The following is a 22,985-nucleotide window of genomic DNA, read 5'->3' as shown; positions in this document are numbered from 1 at the left end:
CCTACATAGTACCCCAGTAGTTGTTGCCCCTGATAGTAGCTCCCTACATCAAAGTGGCAATATGCCTTGTTTGGGCTGAGCATGTAATAAAAAAATAAAATAAAAATTCGAAACCAAAACCTAAACACAGTGAGTCAATTCCGATAACCATTAGGCCAACTTTACACAATATTTAAATGTCTTTACAAACCTATTTATTTTTTACATATATATATATATATATATATATATATATATATATATATATATATAGTCAAAGAAATCTTGGAGTAAAAAACAAAAATAAAAATAAAGAATGCAGTTTAAAATCCAACTAAATGTTACCTTTCGCAGACATAATCTTACTTCTAAAAGTGTACAATTACAATAGATAATTCACAAATTGACAAAAAGGTGCTTAACTTTTTGTAAATAGTTGTGTACTGACAGACGGAATTTTCCTCGCTTTGTTTCGAGGATGGGCGTGATCAAGCTGGTGTATCTGTGGAGACCAGGAGAGATGGTCTGTTTGTAGAGCGGCGAGCGGTAGCTGCCAGAAGGAGGGAACTGTGTAATGCGACGTGAACAGAATCGTGAATTGTTAACCCTCGGTGGCCCTGAGCACCCCGTTCGCTCTGCTTGTGATTAGGAAAAAAATAGCATCGATGGACGCTCCGCCTGGAGGACGGTTGGGGAGATTGATGCCTGTCAGTCATAGCTGCGTTAATGAATACAAGAGATATTTGGGAAGTAGACTAATATATCCGAATATTAAACTATTGGAGGATAAAACATTAGTGTTTATGTTTGAATTATCAAAGAAGGAAAACGAGGAACTAAATACGAGGTTTATCAAGTTGTACCCTATTCACTGGACTCAGCCAAGTTAGGGTTGGTAGCCAATTACAGAGTGGAGTCAGAGTATGTAGCATTTAATATGACAAGAGACATATTTATGCTGTTAAATCAGCGAAAGGCAGGAAAATTTCGAAATAATGGTATTGGAATTTGCCGGTCACAGAGTCCGTTGTATGTCACTGGAGATCATGAGTTGTGTGTTGGGATTATTTCAGGGGGATAAAAGAGTGATAAATAGCGTCTTCAAGGTTGAAGTGGCAAGTGAAGGTCTTTTTCAACTGGCTATACGAGTAGTTTAAAGCATCTGGTTGGTATCCACGCAACAGAAGATGACATTTTCTAAAGAATGCGGTAATACAGCTGCTGGGATAATCAAGGTGGGACCACCTTTAACTATGGTTGTACTGGACAGGAGTTGTGAAGCTGGGGGAAAGGGCATAGGATTACCTGCATATTATCAGGTTGAGGAACGGTATTTGTTAAAAGCTCCTGAGGTAGAGTGGGCGAATGACCAATTGACTAACCTCACTGATCTCTGAGACCCCCTAATCCATCGTTCACCGCCACATACCTGACTTAGGCTACCAAAAGATATGGGAGGAGTTAGACGAATAGATTTGAGTGAATTACAAGCCCGACTAAACGGTCTCGGGAATAGAGAAGCTATGGATAAGCTCCATAAGGTAGTGGTTATAGAAGCAGGAGTGAGCACTCTAGTAACGATAATTGTGCTGTTTTTGGTGGTTTACCCATAATTCTTGCAGGGCGCTGAGCCGAGAACCGTCGAAAGAAAGTTCCAACGATACCTTGAATGACCGTCCTTTGAGGTGAGAAAAAGTCCTGAGTGAAAGAAAATCTTACAAGATGCTTATAAAGAAAACTTGAACTGTGAAATAAAAGGTGAAGGTTCAACTATAACTACTTAAGGCGAGAAAAATTCCCTTAGCTTGAGAACATTGATTAGGGTTGCATACCCTTAATTACGAGACTGTGCTGTTGATAGCAGGGAAGCGAAAAAAAAAACTTTAAAAAATAAGAACTCTTGTAAATAGTTACCGTGACTCTGTGGAAAAAAAATTGAACTATGATAAAATTGATGAAAAGAATTGGAAAAAGGGAGATAAATCTTATAAAGCCTTTAAAAAAAAGTCGAGTAATGGTATTTGGGAAAAAGGGGGCAAAACTTTTAAACAAAGGAAGCAACTCTTACGAGTAATCGATAAACTTAATACATTTTATGGAGTGACAATTTTTTAAATCATGATTATCTTATCCTTTAATTATTAACGTGAATTGAAAAAAAGAATATATAACCCCCAAAAAAATGCATGTGAAAAAAAAGAAATTATATTAGCCCTGACGAACTTTGAAGTTTACATTTTGATGATTTTACTTTGAACTTTTTACTTTTTTGATGATTTTACGAACTTTTTTTTAATTAACTTTCTTACGAACTTTTGAATGAAAAAGCGGGAGAACACTGCATAAAAAGGGTAGATATGGGATTGTGCATATGTTATCTTGTTGACAGATAAATTGAGGATGGAGAGAGGGGTCTGTGAAAAAAATCTGACGGCGAACTGTAAAAAGGGATGGAGTCGTGTGTTAAGGAATTAGACTCCATTGGTTCTACGAAGCAATATAGTCTAATGGGGGCGAATGTAACGTAATCCCCCATTGAGGAGCGTTAGAACTACGCTGAGGTAGCTTTGTATTCACGGGTGACGCCAGATAACCCAGGGATTTAAGACAGAGAAGATAAATATATATTTTTATTTTATGTCAAAATAGATATCGTTTGAAACAAGAGAAATATATTTTTACGGCTAAAAGTTGATAACAGGAAATTTCATTTGTAACATTGTCTGGCCTTAAATAAACTCAAGGTCGGATGTCAGAATTGAGATCTGCACTTGGAAATCGTGAGAATGAGTAATTCAGATTTTAGGATTGGGAATCGTAACACGCAAAACCCTAAAGCTTTCGATTTCGTGGCGAAATCTTGTTGGCTGGGAGAATTTCCACCGCATCAACATACCTTACTATATATACGACTGTCGTGCGAAAATTAGTCAGTTTAGTACGAGTTGGGATTTGAGACGAATAGACCATATAGAGACGTGACACCTCACCACCACATCCATCCCTCTGTCGTTGGCTGTGAAGAGATTTGAGACTTTGAGATAACTTACTACGAATTGAATGAGAATTGTAAAAGCATTTGTGTACATAATTTTGTGAAAATTAACCTTCTGTAGATAGACTACACGAGTTTGTCTTTCGTCCTGCCTGCTGCTTCGTCTAGATGATACGAGTCGAGAATTCTAGAGAAATAAGAGTCCTTAACCAACTTCTCAAGCAAGTATTTTTGTCCCGAGATTTGGTTAATAAGGCGCTGTAGTTTGTAATTAGAATAGCTTCTAGTAATTTAAGACTCTGCGTAAAATTGTTAAGGTATATATATATATATATATATATATATATATATATAGTGTGACCCTCCAAAAACGGGCACAACTCTTATTAGGCCCCGTTTCTTAGTGTTTAGTCCGATCGAAATTAAACTTTGATCATAATTAGTTTATTATATTCAAAACAGCACATCAAAACACTAGGGTCGTTGGCCTTTTTTCTCCCTTCTACAGCATAGGTTCTAGATGGTCTCCATTTAGCTTTTTTTTTCTTTGGGCCACCCTGTATATATATATATATATATATATATATATATATATATATATATATATATATATATATAGATAGATATACCATAACAATTTCACGACATGGCTAAAATTACTATATATATATCTATATATATATGTATGTATATATATATATATATGTGTGTGTGTGTGTGTATATATATATAAATTTGAGCTTAAGATATTAAAAAGTAGGGACTAAGAAATACAACGAGGTTGTTAGAAAGTGCTCGATAACAAGAGAAAATATTGTTTCATGATTATTTTAGAGGGTAAAAAAATACATATGGTTGCTACAAACAGCCATCTGTTTCAATCAATTAGACTTTGTGAGGCGGCCATGAACCATTCGACTCTATAAAAAAAAAGAAAAAAACAGGAAAAAAAGCTTCTTTTTTTTTGTTTTTTCCTTCTTTTTGTATAGCGTCGAATGGTTCAGGGGTGCCTGACGAAGTTCCATTGACTGAAACAGATTGCTATTTGTAGCAACCTTATGTAACTTTTTACCCTCGATATATATATATATATATATATATATATATATATATATATACATATATACATATATATATATATATATATATAAATATATTAGATACTAAATAGACAGAATGGCTTATTTCTAGCGAAATTTGTTTATATGTATTTTTTTAAATTTAATATATGGATACGTTAAAACTCCAGCACACACGCATGCACACATATATACGCACGTGTGTGGAAACTACTATATATATATATATATATATATATATATATATATATATTTAAATAGAATTATATATATATATGTATATATATTTAAATAGAATTATATATATATATATTTAAATAAAATTATTTATATATATATATATATATATATATATATATATATATATATAAATAGAATTATATTTAAATAGAATTGTATTGTAGAAGGCGGTACATTGCAGAAGTAACGGAAGGAATGGATGGAATACTGTTGCCATATCTGGGCAGGAGCTGCTAAAAATAGCCTATCCTGCCTTGACAGAGTACAAAATAGACTTCGTGGCTTAGTGGGGGATGCCCTTTTCTCTATCCTGCAACCTCTCTCCCACAGAAGAGACGTTGCGAGCCTATCCTTGTCTTATCGTTATTTCCCTGGCAGGTGCTCGTCTGAACTCCAATCTCTGGTCCCCCTCGCCAATCTTTCACGAAAAACACCCGTCTAGCTGAATCCACTGTCAAAAATTTCCCTCACTCTATATCTGTGCCTAAATCAAAACGCGGATCCCATGAACAAAGCTTCTTTCTTAGAGCTGCACGCCTGTGGAACTATGTTCCGTCGACCTGCTTCCCACCTGACTACAACTTGGATGCCTTTTAGTCCAATGTTAACAAATTCCTAATGAACCGACTCCTTAAGTAAACACTTCATCAAATCTTCACACTAACGTAAGGCACTTGCAATAACCCTTATCCCTGAGTGGTTTCCGGGCCTTGATAAGTGGTGATCACTGTGTAAAAAAAAAAGACACAAGCTGAAGCAGGTGAGAAATTTATTAATACAGCTTATAAATACATGTGTACATATTCATATTTCATATACGCAGTGTATTCATATTTGCACAGTGGTCACCTGGGAGAGTCGGTCAGGTGGTATGTAAGTGTAATATAATATTTCGAGGAAGATTTTCTTCGTCAGATGTTTACTTGACTTTTACAAACGTGCGGTTGTAAGTAGTAACTATACCACAGCAAATCATCGCTCGGGACTTGTGGGTAGTATATGGTTAGAGTTTTTTTTCTCAATTCTTATTTTATATTTCTAAATTATTTATTTTATATATATAAAATAATATAGTGAATAGACAGAACGGCTTATTTCTTGCGGAAATTTGTTCCGATTCTCGAATTCTAAAGCACAAATATTCGTGTGTTTTCGTAAATAATCATATTCTCACAGTTATCTCCCCTTTAAACGAAGAGGTTTTATTCAAAGAGACTTTAATTACTTCTCGCTCGATTTCGAGTCCTATAAAACGCTTCACATAACAATAAATGTCTTTTTGTTCATGGCAAACCTTTTAGCATTCCAGTTTAACAACTGTTTTATGTTAAGATTTGGAAACAGCATTACAGATCAATTCACCGTTTTTCGTTGTTGTTTTTTGTTATTTCTGTTTTTATCGTGCCCCCCCTGCTAAATAAACAGAGATTAAACCATTCCTTCAATTATCCGGTCCCTGTTTTCGTTGTTGTGTGAATGTTGTTCTGTGCAGTTCTAGGAGGCCCACCCTCCCAGGCCTCGTCTTCTCTCTTTGAGAAGAGCTTAGTTTGTTTGTTTTTTTTTTGCTAATCACCTGAAAAGCTCGGGGAATGCCGACAGGGTGACCAGGTATTATTTTCGACCCTGATGTCACAGTTTTTACAGTCGGAAAGAAGTCTATACCTTCACATTGGTTTCCATTTTTTTTTTTTTACTGAAATGCAATTGATGAAATCTAAACCCTTTAATTGCAAAAAGTTCGACATTTTTTTTTTTTACTGAAATGCAATTGATGAAATCTAAACCCTTTAATTGCAAAAAGTTCGACATTTTTTTTTCGATGAACATTTTAATAGTAGAATATGAGAGAAACATTTGTCGTTTTTCCAAACAAATATGTCCGAACAACAAAGAAAGGAAAATAATTTAATTCGGTAATGTTTCCACCGTTACAATCGTATTTAAAATTACGACTTTTACATTAGTCCCCCTCCCCAGATAGTAAGCAAAGCATTTCTAGATGCTATAAGTCTAGAAGTGCAAGCCATGTTTAGTTTCAGAACAGTTTCCGATGGTTCGTTGTTCTATACAAGTACTGGAAGGTGAATGGTTTCCAGTAGACAGTTCTCGAGTTGGAATCCCCACAGCAAAAGATTATTCCCGTGTTGAGTGAAACTTTGATCATAACTAGTTTATTATATTCAAAAACACAACAAAACATTAGTGTATTTGGCCTTTTTTTCTCCGTTCTACAGCATATGGTTCTAGATGGCCTCCATTTAGCTTTTGGGGGGGGCACCATTTATAAAATATATATGGCGATTAATATAAATTACTAACTAGCTCTACCTACGTATTGAGCACTTTTGAAGTAAATACTTAAAGTTTACGCATAAATCTATACTTTCGTATATTAATTTTATGTGAATAAATTATGTAGTTATATATATATATATATATATATATATATATATATATATATATATATGTGTATATATATATAGTGGATATGGTAATTAATAAAAACTGAAGAAAGTGCTCAATAGTACTGTAGAGCAAATATGCGTTTTATTTTTTCTTAAATAAAACGTATATATATATATATATTTATATATATATAAATATATATATATATAAATATATATATATTTATATATATATATATGTATATATATACATATATATATATGTATATATATACACACACACACATATATATATATATATATATATATATATATATATACTAGCGAGGGGTACCCGGCGTTGCCCGGGTGTTTGGGGTGTTAAAAAAATGTAAGTATGCAGCAATAATGGAGAAAACATATGCGAAATTGCTACAGAAAGGTTTACTATTTATGGAGCAATTTTGGTTTCTGATTAGTTGGTAGCAGAACGTTAATTAATTCGATTCGTCAGTTCCCAGCAGCAACGTTTCCCTATTATTGAAGGCACAAAAATATGCGAGCTGACGCGTACAACAATGGCCATCACGTCGTCATACTCTGACCAAGAATAATCGATCTATGCTATCATAATATTCCAAGTCTACGGATGCACATATTAACAATGTGTTTACGGATTTTACACAGTTTCAAGCAATTTCAATGATTAGGATTCTGTTACTGTTTAAATACATCTTCATTATAATTTTTTTTAGTAAATATCCTTTTGGATCATCTGTATACTTATATATATATATATATATATATATATATATATATATATATATATATATATATATATATATATACTTTAAATAGCTATATATATATATATATATATATATATATATAAATATATATATAGCTATTTCATTTACTCACATAAAATTAATATACGAAAGTATAAATTTATGCGTAAACTTTAAGGATTTACTTCAAAAGTGCTCAATACGTAGGTAAGGCTAGATAGTAATTTATAAAATATATATGGCGATTAAGCTACACTTAATATTCCGGTTTCATCCACTCTAGGACTCCTCAGAAATATTCAGTGTTGCTTAAATATACAGACACAGGCAGATAATTTCATATACTCACACATACACGCACACACACACACACACACTCTTACATCCCCCCCCACATATATATATATATATATATAGTGTTTTGTGTGTATTATGCATAAATGCCGATATTTATCTCACATGAAATAATAATACCATTTAAGGAAGTCACGTGACGCGTAACAGCAAAATTGAAGAAATAAAAAAATTAATCAAGCAGAATAATATTAAAGATCACGTCCGTCCGCAAATAATTTCCTGTATAATTTACTTTGTATGTATATATATATATATATATATATATATATATATATATATATATATATATATGTATATATATATATATATATACATAAATATTAATGCAATAAAGCATAACATATTCAATGAAATCGAAGGCCTAGAAAATTAGTTATAAATATTCATTACCGAAATGAAAGATGAATTTTCCTTCGGATTAAACATTAAACTAATTCAGATATCCGAAAATATATACAAAGCTATCATTTTCAATACACTGTTAAATGCGCACACATCGACAAAGACACACACTAAGACACACAAATACACACTCACACACACATACATATACATATATATATATATATATATATATATATATATATATACAATTATCTAGTGTTTCCTTTTCAGATTAAATATGTTTTTAACTCATTTCAAAGTGTTTTTAACATATTTCATTAACTGTTTGCTCATATATATATATATATATATATATATATATATATATATATGTGTGTGTGTGTGTGTGTGTATATACGACGTTTAATGTATTCAAGTGCGATATCTAATGAAATTAATGAGGTTATAAAGAACACTTAATATACAAAAAGAGTAAGGTACATTTTTATTTGTATAAAACGTTTACACGGTCGGGACAGTGGACATGCTAATGAATCAGACTAATGGTTTTTTTTTCAAACTAGACGTCGTCGTCAGGCGACTTAATATGAAGAAACTAGTCCTCAAATGAAGGAAAATAAAACAACTCATTATGCATAAAATTAAAACAAAACAATTAGAGTAGATACATATAGATAAGTAGTTCTCGACTTCTTTTTTAAATCATGGATTTCTGTTTCCTTTTAATATATTTTGGTATTTTATTTTTATGTAATGCAAACGAAAACTAAATAACGTATATAAACATTGATATATATACATATATATATATATATATATATATATATATATATATATATGCATGTTATCATAAAAATCTTGACACTTCAAGAGCATGTGGACCTGATCACATCCCGGCTATAAAAAAAGTTCTCCGCCGATGTAGCTCCAATCCTTTCCAAACTTTACAGCACACGCATTAATAAATCTTGCTTTCCTGCCTGCTGGAAAACTGCTTCTGTGGTACCAGTTTTCAAGAATTCTGGCGAAAGAACTGACCCAGTAAATTACCGCCCCAATACCATCTTCCCACTTTTTGCCAAGATATTTGAGTCCATAATTAACCAAGCTCTAGTCCATCACCTTACAGATTCTAAACTTCTGACCGACATAATGTAGCATCCCTATGCCTGTTCTACAAGTACTTTAACGATGAATGTTCCGACGAATTGCAAACACTTGTACCCGATCTACGTAAATACCCCCGACAAACCCGAGAAGCAGTAAAATCCCACCCCTTCACCGTAGAATATTTAAGAGAGCCTTCTACGCCAGTAATTTCTTCCCAAGAACCTTTAGAATTTGGAATTCCCTTCCAGGTTCCTGCTTCTCCAACTGCACTGACATGCAGAAGTTCAAGTGTTACGTGAACCGACATCTTGCTGCCCAACTCCCCACCTAGTACCCATGTAGCATGTGTCCCTAATAGTAGCCCCCTACATCAAAGTGGCAATGTGCCTTGTTTGAGGTGAATATATAAAATTATATTTTCGCATATTAATTTATGTGATTAGATGAAGTAGTCATATATACATATATATATACATATATATATACATATATATATATATGACTACTTCATCTAATCACATAAATTAATATGCGAAAATATAATTTTATGCGTAAACTTTAAGTCTATACTTCAACAGCGCTCAATACATAGGTAGAGCTAGGTAGTAACTTATAAAATATATATCGCAATTAAGCTACACAGAATATTCCGCGTTTCATCCACGCTAGGATTATGCCTGACAAAACGCGAAATATTCTGTATAGATTAATTGTCATATATATTTTCAGAACTTACCTTATATCTCTAATATAAAGCACAATGTGCGTTTGTGTGTGTGTGTGTGTGTGTGTGTGTGTGTGTGTGGTCGCCAATTGGCTCCTACATGGTTGAATATTTAAAAAAAACTGATTACATATAATGATAGAAGATTTATCGAGACACAGGAATGGGTATGTTTGATCTGACAGAACGGTGGTTCGTTAAAATTGTGTGGTCTGCGTTCGCGCCTGATCCACAAAGTATAGAAATAAAAAATTAAAAATTATAAAATAATAAAAAAATGGAATAAATAAACGTTTACAAGTGTTTTGATATAGATGCACATAAGAATACTTTGATACGTATGTTTTAACTTAAATAGGGATGGTATAATAACATTGTGGGGTCTGCATTCGCGCTTGGCCTCCATGGAATGGAAATAGGGAACAACTTTAATAAAAACTTTTCATATCTATCTGCGAATGTATACTTTGATAATTATGTTTAGGTTTGAAGAAATATGGTATAATAAAATTATGGGATGTTCGTTCGCACCTGATTTCCATAGAATGGAAATATGTCACAAAGTTTAACAATTTTTTTTAATATAGATCCACGGAATATTGTGATAAGTGTTTTAGTGTGAACAGGAATGGTATAATAAATTTTGGGGTTTATCTATTTTATTTTTACTTTCATCATATTTTGTTTTGGTTTTGATACCCCCAAATTCGAAGCTATCACTTTACAACCCTTCCTTTTCATAACCTATCATACTTTCATAAATCAGAGTCCATTTTCTGTAGGCTGTTTTGAACCCAGTCAACGACGGGTACGTTTGTTAGTATATATATGTATATATATATATATATATATATATATATATATATATATATATATATATATATATATATATATATAGTAATTGATAAAATATATATGGCGATTAAGCTACACTGAATATTCCGCGTTTCATCCAATCTAGGACTTTTAAGGCTTATGCGCGAATTTTCTAAGCCTAAGCCTGAAGAGTCCTAGATTTGATGAAACGCGGAATATTCAGTGTAGCTTAATCGCCATATATATTTTATAACTTACTAACTAGCTCTACCTACGTATTGAGCACTTTTGAAGTAAATACTTAAAGTTTACCCATAAATTTATACTTTCGTATATTAATTTTATGTGAGTAAATTAAGTACTTATATATATATATATATATATATATATATATATATATATATATATATATATATATACCGTTTCTCACACATGCAGACAGAAAGATAATGTCACGCATGCACACAAGTACATACCAGCACACTCACACACACACACCCACACACACACAAACACACACACACACACACACACATATATATATATATATATATATATATATATATATATATATATATATATTGTATTCCGATCCTTGTGAAATTACAGACAATAGTTTTAATATTTTCATTGCAATCACCTCATTTTAAATTTATAAATGCTGCTGAAAGTGAGCAGGAAATGTTTATTTCTTTTTTACATCCATCCCAGGAGACTTTGGTGAGTCTGGCATTTTTCACTGTTTCAAAAGCACTCAATCAAAAAATAATGAAAAAGTATATACGAAATAATATTTGAATATTTTATTTCATTTCGACAAATTATTTCGCTGAATATGGAGAAATATAAAACAATGATTTGCAAAATAGTTTTGTTTTTCTCTCTTTCTTTTTCCATTTGTCCCTCTCGCAATACATACACACACACACACACACACACACACACACACACACATATATATATATATATATATATATATATATATATATATATATATATATATATATATATACAAGTATTTCTTCGAAACTCCGCGGATTAATAACTATCCACTTATTTTTTGCTTCCTTTTTTAAATGAAATATGTTTTTAATTCTTTTTCAAAGTGTTTTAACATGTTTTATTATGTACGACAATGCGCCATCCCACACAGCCAAGGCTACGGCATCCTAGCATAAGCCATTAGGCATTAGTGGAGAACATTTGATAACATGACCATCTTGTTCTCTAAATATAAACAAAATAATGTGAAATTCATTCTTGGTTTTTGTTAACATTGATACTGGATATGTTCTTTATTTCATATAAATAGGAATATGAAGTTAGAATATTGTTTTAATACCGAAAATAGACATTTGTATACACTTGCAATAAAGTAATACACACTTGAAATCAACAAAAAATCGAAAAATTAGCATAATTTTCAAAACGTTTGTATACATTCCCCCAAAGATCAGGAAAATAATGCACTTGGTACCAAATTTCAGTTCACTGCGTTTCATAGCAATTTTAAAATTAAAAAAAAAATTGACCTGCAATAAAGCGACACACAGGATTTATAACACTGATTTCTTTCAAAAGCCCTTGCTGAGACAAGGCAGCATACCTTTACTTAAAAACGGAATACAATTGAAGAAGAGAGATTGGATTATACTGTTTATAGACATTAGGACACTGGGAAAAAAACAAGATCCAAAATTGTCCGATAAACAATAATCGATAGCAATAACAGATAATCACCAGGTTGCATGACAGAAGGCTAACCAGTCTAAACCCGACACGATGATTGGATCAATATCATAAAAATATGCGGTAGAGTTTTTCTATACGAATCTTACATTATTTGGCGATTAAACCAAAGTTCAAGGATGGAATACTGTTGCTATATCTGGGCAGGAGCTGCTAAAAACAGCCTATCCTGCCTTGACAGAGTACAAAATAGACTTCGTGGCTTAGTGGGGGTGCCCTTTTCTCTACCCTGCAACCTCTCTCCCACAGAAGAGACGTTGCGAGCCTATCCTTGTTTTATCGTTATTTCCATTGCAGGTGCTCGTCTACACTCCAATCTCTGGTCCCCCCTCGCCAATCTTTCACGAAAAACACCCGTCTAGCTTAATCCACTGTGAAAAATTTCCCCCACTCTATATCTGTGCCTAAATCAAAACGCGGATTCTATGAACAAAGCTGTTTTCTTAGAACTGCACGCCTGTGAAACTCTGTTCCGCCTGCCTGCTTCCCACCGGACTACAACTTGGATGTCTTCAAGTCTAATGTTAACAAATTCCTAGTGAACCGCCCCCTTATGTAAACACTTCATCAAATCTCCACATTAACGTACTGTACACGCAATAACCCTTATCCCTGAGTGGCTTCCGGACCTTGATAAGTGGTGATCACTGTTTAAAAAAGAAGAAAAAAATTCCACTACGTCAAAATACAGAGATTGTATACAATACAGATAATGCAGGATTGTGCGGTGATAGTCAAGACTGAGAGTTTTCACGACTTCCGGTATCAGAATGGATGATTGTGAGCAGTCATTCTGATTAATGATCATATTCCTTATATAAGAATGGCTTTCTTAACTGCTTTATTACGTTACATTGTACAATTCAATGTGCAGAAGAAACCGGAATGTCAAAGCAACAAACGTTCTTAATTATGATCGATTTCGCACTAAAAAATAAACGGTAGAGATATTTGGGTAAAATAAGTGTGTTTATCTGCAAGAAAAAAACAAACAATGTCCTATATGACACCAGTCGTAAAGATGAGGTAGACTTTGTTCAAACGTGAATTGCTTTCGCTAAATTCAGTTGTGAATTTGAACCACGCGAATGGAAAATAGCATCAATCCGGCTAACACAATATACTTCAGCATCACCAGATTTCATATATACTGTGTATTCTGGATGACGTATTCTTACACAAGATAACGAGAAAAAGAATTCTAATAAGTTTTACCCGAATCCAATTATACGAGGTGGATTCAACAAGTTTCTAAACGTTTTTGTGCAAGCGTTTAAAATTGTCGTGGACTCTTGAAAGTTCCGTATGTTATTTCTATATATCTTATGAGATGGCTGACCAATATTTATGATTAAATATTGAAATGAACAGTTACAGCAGAAATTGGAATACAGCATACTAAAGCCTGATTGTCCCAGCTGGTGAATTTCAAAAATGCCATCTGGACATGAGGGCATTTTAGAAGAACGATATGCAATAAAATTATGTTTTAAACTTGGAAAAAATACGATACAACCGCATGGGATACTTCTGACTGCTTTTTGATCGTCTTTCCTGAATCGAGCATCAGTTTTAGAGTGACATAAACGATTCATGGAAGGCAGGGAGTCTGTAACGGATGATGAGACGTGTGAAAGGAGTAAGGAAGCCAGAACAATAGAATTTTTTGGCCAAATAAATAAGTTCGTAGTTAAGGATCGCTGTTTTTGTATAGAGATAATAAGTGCACATTTTGATGTCACTGCTGCAAATCCTTGTATTAGCAATAAATAGTATTGTTTCTTTAATTTATATTAACAATATTATCAAATGTTATGAAAGCACTTGAGTACCGTTCTAATTAAATACACGTTTAATTATTAACAAATAACATTATTTACTTTACTATATTGAGTTGGAATAAAATTTTTCCTTCTAATGGCATGTATCCAAAAGAAAAGAAAATATATGTACTTTGGGGCCTTTTGGATAATTTCCTCGGCAATTTGTAACAACGCAAGAATAAACCATGTTAGACAGTAAACTGAAAACTAGACGAAACTGCTACTGATAGCCTAAACCATAGATGTGGAAGATTTGCCTAAAGTTTGTCCTAAGGATGCCCAGAGAAGATCACAAAAAGACGTGTTCATGACCAAGATGGGAATCAAAGCATTTCTTCACTCTCCTTATAGTCCAGACGTTGCTCCTTGTGGCTTTTAGTTATTCTCGTATCCCAAGGAAAACTTTCGTGACTACCGTTATGAGATAACCGAGGAGATGAAAAAGGTTGTGACGTAGGTCATTAACACATTTACACTAGAGGACTTTCAGGGAGTCTTCCAGAAACTATTAAACGGTACCAGAACATTGTCAGAGAAACGTATGGAAAAGTTCAGACTGCTTTTGGATTTTCTTGCATTGCAGTCGGAGGAGATTCCTTCGAAGCTGACTTGAGTTCCACAGGAATATAATCAATAAAAGTGGCCATACGAAAAAAAGTCTGGGAACTTATTTAAGGCCTCTCATATATAACATGCAATTTTGGTGTGTATGTGTGTGTGTGTTCGTATTCTATTGGCTCTGACACGGCTGGACATCTTTTGGTTTGAAAGTTCACGTAAATATACTTTATGTGTGTGACAGTGGCTTGATGGACTTTCAAAATCAGAAGAAAATAAATTAAAACGTGAAAGTCCGATTTTGAACAAATTTAACACGTTTATAAAGATAAAACTCACAAGTTCATTTGAGAAGCGTTACAATCGCACAAGAAGATCGATCTGCTGTACAAAATTAACAGTAATTTTTATTATTAGATACGTTTGATATGGATGTTTTTGTTTAGAAACAAAACACAACCGAACCATGATACTTGGCTTTTGAAGTTTAAAGTTTTATTCAAGTAATCTTATAATATATATTTTTATAAAATAAACAGTAGTTTTTGTTATAAGACAGGAGCGCGTTCGATATTTATGCTTCCGTTTACAGCACACTTGAATGATGACGCGTGACTTTGTGTATTCTAAACTTTAATTTAAACCATTACATAAAAATACTTTGATAAAATCAACGGTATCTTCTCAACATCGCAATATAGTCTACTATGTATAGTGGACTAAATCATTGTGGGAAGGAATGTACATTTTTTACTTTGCGGGGGGGGGGGGTTCTTCACTTGAGCAGGAAATCAATCGACTTGACTGAAAAATGAGAGCTTTTACCTATTTCAATGTCAATAAAAGTATGGTTTTAAGCATTTGTTCATACTCATGCAATTTCGGGCGACATCGGATCTCCTTACTAGTATATATATATATATATATATATATATATATATATATATATATATATATATATATATATATATATATATATATATAAGGTAATCATCGGAGATTAAATAAAATAAACAGGAGAAATTTGTTAACTAAACAACATCATTTAAACCGTGCAGAAATTTTGGGGGCCAATATGTTCCGTCTCTAGTATTTTGTGAACATTTTCTAATTGTCAGTGGACAGTAAAAGGTTGTCATTTGAATAAATTAAAAAAAAAATAATGTAGTTTTATTTGTCTGATTAATATATTCATCTTCGTCAGCCATTTGATGTTATCTTCCGTCGATAATCAGACCTCGAAAGATCCAAGACTTCACACACCGACACTTTAAAGAGACACCAAATATTACTTAACTAATTTTGTATGTGTAATAATTGTGCGCGTCTATGTATATCTGTATCACAATTTCAGAATCAGTGAGCCGATATTTCAATCTGTTGCGGTGGCACCCACTCATTTACGTATGTGGATAATATTACACATAAATAACAAGACTCGGTTAGTCTGAGTGTGTGTTAACCAGAAGCCGCCGGAAGCCGAGCCGAGAGCAGATATGTTCTTCAGCCAAGACTCTCTTACCTGATAACCATTATGTATATATACTGTAAATATACTTTTCCTAATACACTTCTTATTGATCCACCTTTGTTTGTTGAGTCTTCATTTGTCTTGCCTTATACGTTTTTTGGTTCAACCTGCAAACATATCAGTTGGCGACGAAGATGAACGTCAACAATAGCACAATCTTATTTTTACACTGAGTCCAGAGCTAAGATCAATGCCTAAAATCTGTTCTATCGCAGTATGTATACCTTTTATCATATTTATTTTTTCAGGTTATTTATCTTTAATTTCCGCAATTTCTCCTGAGGTTTTTCTATTCAATTTTTTTTTGTGTGAACTGTTCAATTTCTATTTCATATTTGTTGTTGTTGTTGCATAACGTTTCAGCCAACTTATCCTCTGACGTTTTTGAGATGATTAACCCAGACGGACCAGGAATGCTGACTTTTGTAATTTTATTTCTAGTAAATACTGCCTTCCATTGTTGTTATGGTCCTTTTTTTTAGTAGGGTTTTAACTGCAAACTTTAATAATGCTCACTTGAAACCGTCAAGACTTTACACCCTTATCCACTGCGCTACATGTTGTTAAAATAGCAATTTCAGGTCGAGTATTCATCTTTAGTTTTCCCAACCACAGAATCACCATAATAAACAGATTACCGTTATATCATGGAGACTGTGAATAATTTAACGTAGGTGGTTAATAAATCGGGTTTCTTGATGTTTGCCAGCAATTCTGGCAGAGTTGGCGTTTGACGTTTCGAAGTCTGCGAGCTTGCGGAAGAAAATAAGGGAGTTAAATCGCAATCTAGAAATTCTGTAATCTGTCATGAATAATGTTTTGTAAAAAGCACAAATAAACAAAAATAAAGTATGTTTGAACTTAACAATTCTTTTGCAAAGATATTCTCAATGTCTTAGTCAGATTTGCGTTAAAATTACAGGAAAATATTATCCAAAAATAAAGAATCTATTTAGGTTCCAAACACGTTGGTGACTTTTTGGATAACTTGTATTTAAGTTATTTTTTCTGCTTATCTCACCATTGTTGCCAGTCGTCCTGGTCTCCTCATCGCCATATGTCTCAAGCAGTGCTAATTATGGAGGGGACTGGTTAGGTATTAAACGCATGTTATTTATCATATTTCCCGGATGATCAGATAATCTTTTTTGTCTATAGGAATAAATGGCTTACAACACATATTATATTTCAGAAGTAAACCCTAAAGAACTAATGATCACATTATCGACAAATCAAAAGAAACAATTATTTTAAAGAAGATTTTTCTCACACATTAAACCTTGCAGTTGTGTATGTTAGAAATTCTATTTATTGCTCCATCTTTATCCGCCATTTTTCTTTAGCTTCCGTCGATATCGATTTTCGCCTTGCAAATTACAAAACTCAACACAGACAGAAACCTGAGTGGACACGCACCGTTAATATCAAATGTTCGCTGTAATGAACGGGGAATACAGATTAGAGATAAGTCGAACCGAACAAAGTGGAGAATACATATATTTTCTTGTAAGCAAATTCAATTGTCTCGTGAATGGCGAATTCTGACTGTAGTAGGATATTAAGATATTATCGTCCCCAGTCATCGCAGCAGACACGATAAGTCTTAAGACGGGTGGCCGGGTCGTTATCTTGCGCAATTTTTACCAAGGCTTTATCTGGCCCGATTGTAAACACGCATTACTAGCCGTACCTTCCGGATGGTCAACCATTCAATTCATATCACAAGTCTACAGCAGGAACCTGAATGCATTTATCTACGTCTTATGAGGTTGATTCTGTCCTGAAAGAATAATGAAAGTTCTTTTTTTTTGTAGATGAAAAATGGAGATTGTACGTTTCGGAAGATGAAAGGAATGCGTTAGAATTAATTAGATGCTTTGTGTGCTTTGCCCGTTTTACAGGAAATCAAGTATTTTCAGGTTTATCTACCTTCCAAGAATATCACCTTTCTAAATAACGTTCCTGTATACGATTCGCTGAACAAATTTTATAATTGAATAAGATATTTAGCGCTAATACCGTTGCCAAGTAAATCTATACAAAATTACAATCGGCAAACGCCAGTTTTCTATTGTATTGTGCAGTTTTCATGCAGTTATTTCTAACAGGATTGCGGTCGCTTCTTTCGACTGTTGAGGTTTCCATGCCAGTAAAGCTATATTAAAAGTCAGCAAAAATTTCACTGCATTTATCAGCACCAAAAACCATCTATATATATAAAAGCGACAATGTATGTATGTATGTATGTATGTATGTGTATATGTTTGTGTGTCTGCTGAAAAATTTCGACAGACATGACGAAAATTCACAAACTCGGAATCATATTGATGCCCCATCCTTCGCTCGAAAAATATCGAAAAATTGACCAAAAACGTTCATTTTTTCACCCCGAAATCGAAAATTTTCAACAGGAGGGATCAACAAAAACGGTCTTTTCTTGACGAGCGGTTCTACGCATGCGCCAGATGACGCCATGACCTGATTTACTGAACAAATTTCATGTACGTCGCGTTAGGTCAGTCGATTAGCGTGGTGTAAGATGTTTGGGGGGTTCGATTTTTTAAATTTAAATATTGAACCAGTGTTATTTAAGCCATTTTTTTTTATTTTCGGGGGAGATAGAGTTTGAAAATATAGAGACTGAAAGACAGACAGACAGACAGATCGACAGTTGTATTTATTTGCTTCCCCACTGAGCAAATTAGGCACAAGGCCGTTTTTTAATGTGGAGAGAGAGCTAGGGGGAGGGAAAAGGGGGACCAGCTCCCGAGAGGTGGGAAATGGGAGCTGGATAGTAACTGTTGGTATGAAGGGTTGCCCCTACATTGACCAAGGTCTGATATGTGGAGTTACCCCCACATATGGCATTTGCCTGCAGTATCTGCCAAAACAGATACTACACTTTGATCTTGTCACCCGGGCCACGAATGGGCGGACGGACAGATCGACAGACATGAAGTCGTTTCTGAATTCCAACTACCCCATTATTTTTTATCAACGCCCAAAAACAGTGGGTGGTCTGCCATTTAGAAAGGGATGTGAGGATATTACATACATTTGCTTGTATTTTTCTGTTTCTCCTACCAACCCCTAAAAAATTATTTACAATAAAAACGATATATTCATCTTCATATTTATTGAAACAATCGATTTGGGAATTTTAAGCAGGACGTCCTTTGGAGTGAATGTGGTATCAGAGTGATTGAGGATTCTAGTTTCACCACTTATCAAGGCTCAGAGACCACTCGAGGATAATGGTTAATGAGTGTACAGTGGTCAAGGGGAACATGTCAGTTATTCGATAGTAGTGGAGATTTGATAAATTGGATTACTTAAGGGGATGGCTGATCAAGAATTTGTTTACATTAGACTTGAAGACAACCATATTGTAGTCAGTTGGAAAGCAGGAAAACGGAACAGAGTTCCACAGACGTTCAGTTCTAAGAAAGAAGCTTTGTTCATTGAATCTACATTTAGGTTTAGGCACAGATAAAGTGTGGGAATAATTATTGATAGTGGTGTTGGGTAGACGAGTGTTTTTCGTGAAAGTCAGGGCAGGGGGGACCATAGATTAGGAGGTGTAGTGACTAGGATAACTATGCATCCCTGTACCTACGCTTTGAAATAGTGTGGTGCTTAATTTATTTTTGTATTTTTCAAAATTTTATACATCCTTAAAGTGTGTTGCATTTGTAAACACTCAATATATATAGACTTGCAAAAAAGCAAGCTTCCTGATGCAGTGATTCTTTCAACACTTAACAGTTCCTTTCATCGAAACTATTGTCTGTGTAGTTCCCTCCTTGCTTCCTCTTCCAACAAGTTACCTGCATACATGAAATTTAATCTGATATGAACTTCTTTCTGATTATTTTCCTCGGTTAGTATCTTTTGTATTTATATTCAATTTTACTTCTAACATCAAGTGGTGTCATGTCTTGTCCGTACCAGAAAGTGATTTAAAAATGCCAGTTGCAACTAGTGCTATGTAATACGCAAACGCATATAGACAATTTGTCATGTCAGACGAATGAACAACTGGAAGTGACCGTCGAGGAGTGTCTTTCGGGAGAGGTGACCGGCGACGCCAACGGCAAAGGAGAGGAAAGAATAAAGAACTAAGAGGAAAAGCGCCAACGTAACAAGAATCCAGATACAATTAACGCAGACGAGAAGTCTTAATATTCGATGTGACATCTCCAGTGAATGCCGGTCAAAAGTCCAGACGCCCAGGGACGTTTGCTCGGCTCTCCATTAACACAGACGGAGTAGACATTTCGTAACGTGTTACTTAATACATTAGTTGGAGTTTGTTTTGATTTTCCGTCGCAACGGATCCGCGCTTAAACGCAGAGGAAGTTGAAGTTATTTCAATTTCGCTACATCTCTCTTGCGTTGCACTCTGTATCTCAAACACACAACACACAAAACACATACACACGCACACATAGACACACAGACAAACACACAAACCTACACACATACAAATATATAGATGTAATATGATGATAGATGTGTTTAAATTCTTTATAACATACATGTTTTTCACCCAGTTTTGTAGAATCATCAATATATATATATATATTTAAATAAGGGAGTAGTCACCAACAATGTGTATTTTTTAAAATTATTTTATTATTCCGTGTCTTGGTTTTCCAAAGGTTTAATTTGGTTTAATTTATTAACCCATTTTATATATATATAAATATATATATATATATTTAGTAGAAATGGTAATAAATAAAATCTGAAGAAAGTGCTCAATACTGCTGTAGAGAAAATATGCGTTTTATTTTTTATTACCGTATCTTTCTGTTAAGTTACATTATTGTTTCAGCTACCTGACCGTTTTTTTGGGTCGTCTTTAGCTTCTTCAGACTTTTACTTTTTTTCTGTAAAAGTCTGAGGAAGCTACAGACAGCTAAAAAAACGGCCAGGTAGGTGAAACAATAATGTAACTTAACACAAAAATACGGTAATAAAAAATAAAACGTATATATATATATATATATATATATATATATATATATATATATATGTATATATATATATATGCCATTTTCTAAGTAAATAAAAACGAGCTTCGAGGCGATGCCACTATTTGACCGTATTTATCGTTAAAAAAACAACAACAAATCTAAAAGCGATAAAAATAACCAGTAAAGGCATCTAGGAGTTCGTAGCGGAACTGTTAACGCGCCAGACTGTGGTAAACATGGTCTGGAGTTCGATTTCTAGAAAAAGTCAAGCTACGCTGATGATGTCGTTAACTTAAAACACGCGTGTACGTAGATTATTGTTTTAAAAATAATATATATGTATATATATATATTCATTTATTTTATATATATATATATATATATATATATATATATATATATATATTCTAGCATGGGTTGGGGGCTAAGCGCGAGTGTAAAATACGCTTAAATGCGATGTCTTAATTTGTCCAGCATCCGTATACATTAATATAGAGTCCTGATTTCAAAAGAAAAAAACAAAAGTATTTTGGTATCATCATCATGAAGCAAACCCGATACTGTAGAAGTAAAAGCTGGAGACGTTACAACGGGGCCAACCTTACAGGCTTATTAAGTTATCAATATAACAAATTAGGAATAAACTAAGATGAATGTACGAAATGCATTACGATTGTTTCATTTTTTTTATCCAATTTTTAACCCCTAAAGAACAATTTTAATCGGCTAAAGACCCATAAAAAAACGGAGCGTACTTGAGAGTCTTACAAATCAACATCGACACATGGGAAGAACTTACTCTGCAAAGGCCAAGGTGATTTTCTAGAGAAAAAAAAGCAGGCCCACTACACTCTGAAGTGAGAGCATCTCAAAGGTTTAATTGACAGTGTTAACTGTGACACACACAGCTGGAAATGCGACACTTGTGAACGAATGCTTTTATCAAAAGCTGGTAACGTCAACCACCTTAAGTCGCAAAAAACTCTTGTTCAGGTAAACTTTCCAGCTATTAGTCCGAACCAAATGATCTGTTTTACATGCAGCAAAGTTTGCAAGTCTACTTCTGGTTTGAGAAGACGGGATTGTTCATAGGAATACCCTTCAACCTCAAGAGGACTTCAACTCATTAGGAAATTGTTCAATTTGTATATCACATCTGCTTCAAGATGTGCAAATTTGCGGTGGGGGTGCAGAGTCATCTGAGATGGCATGGACGACAAGATTGGGAGAACTCAATGTGACGGCAATCATCTGGAAAGATGCAGTAATCATATATATATATATATATATATATATATATATATGTATATATATATATATATATATATATATATATATATAGAGAGAGAGAGAGAGAGAGAGAGAGAGAGAAAAGACGTAGTAGCGGACACGATAGGGCGACGGTTTACTTCACTGAGATTACATTCGGCCAGAAGCTGCTACTGCCTTCTCTGCTGCAAGTCGTCGCGGTTTCGCTCCACTGTAAATGATCATTAGAGGTTCAGAGGGTGTCTATCTGATGCGCAAC

Source organism: Euprymna scolopes, chromosome 23 (assembly GCF_053919585.1).
Source record: "Euprymna scolopes isolate OS-2025 chromosome 23, ASM5391958v1, whole genome shotgun sequence".
Taxonomy (NCBI): domain Eukaryota; kingdom Metazoa; phylum Mollusca; class Cephalopoda; order Sepiida; family Sepiolidae; genus Euprymna; species Euprymna scolopes.
The sequence above is the reverse complement of the archived record's forward strand: the minus strand, read 5'-3'. Positions refer to the sequence as shown.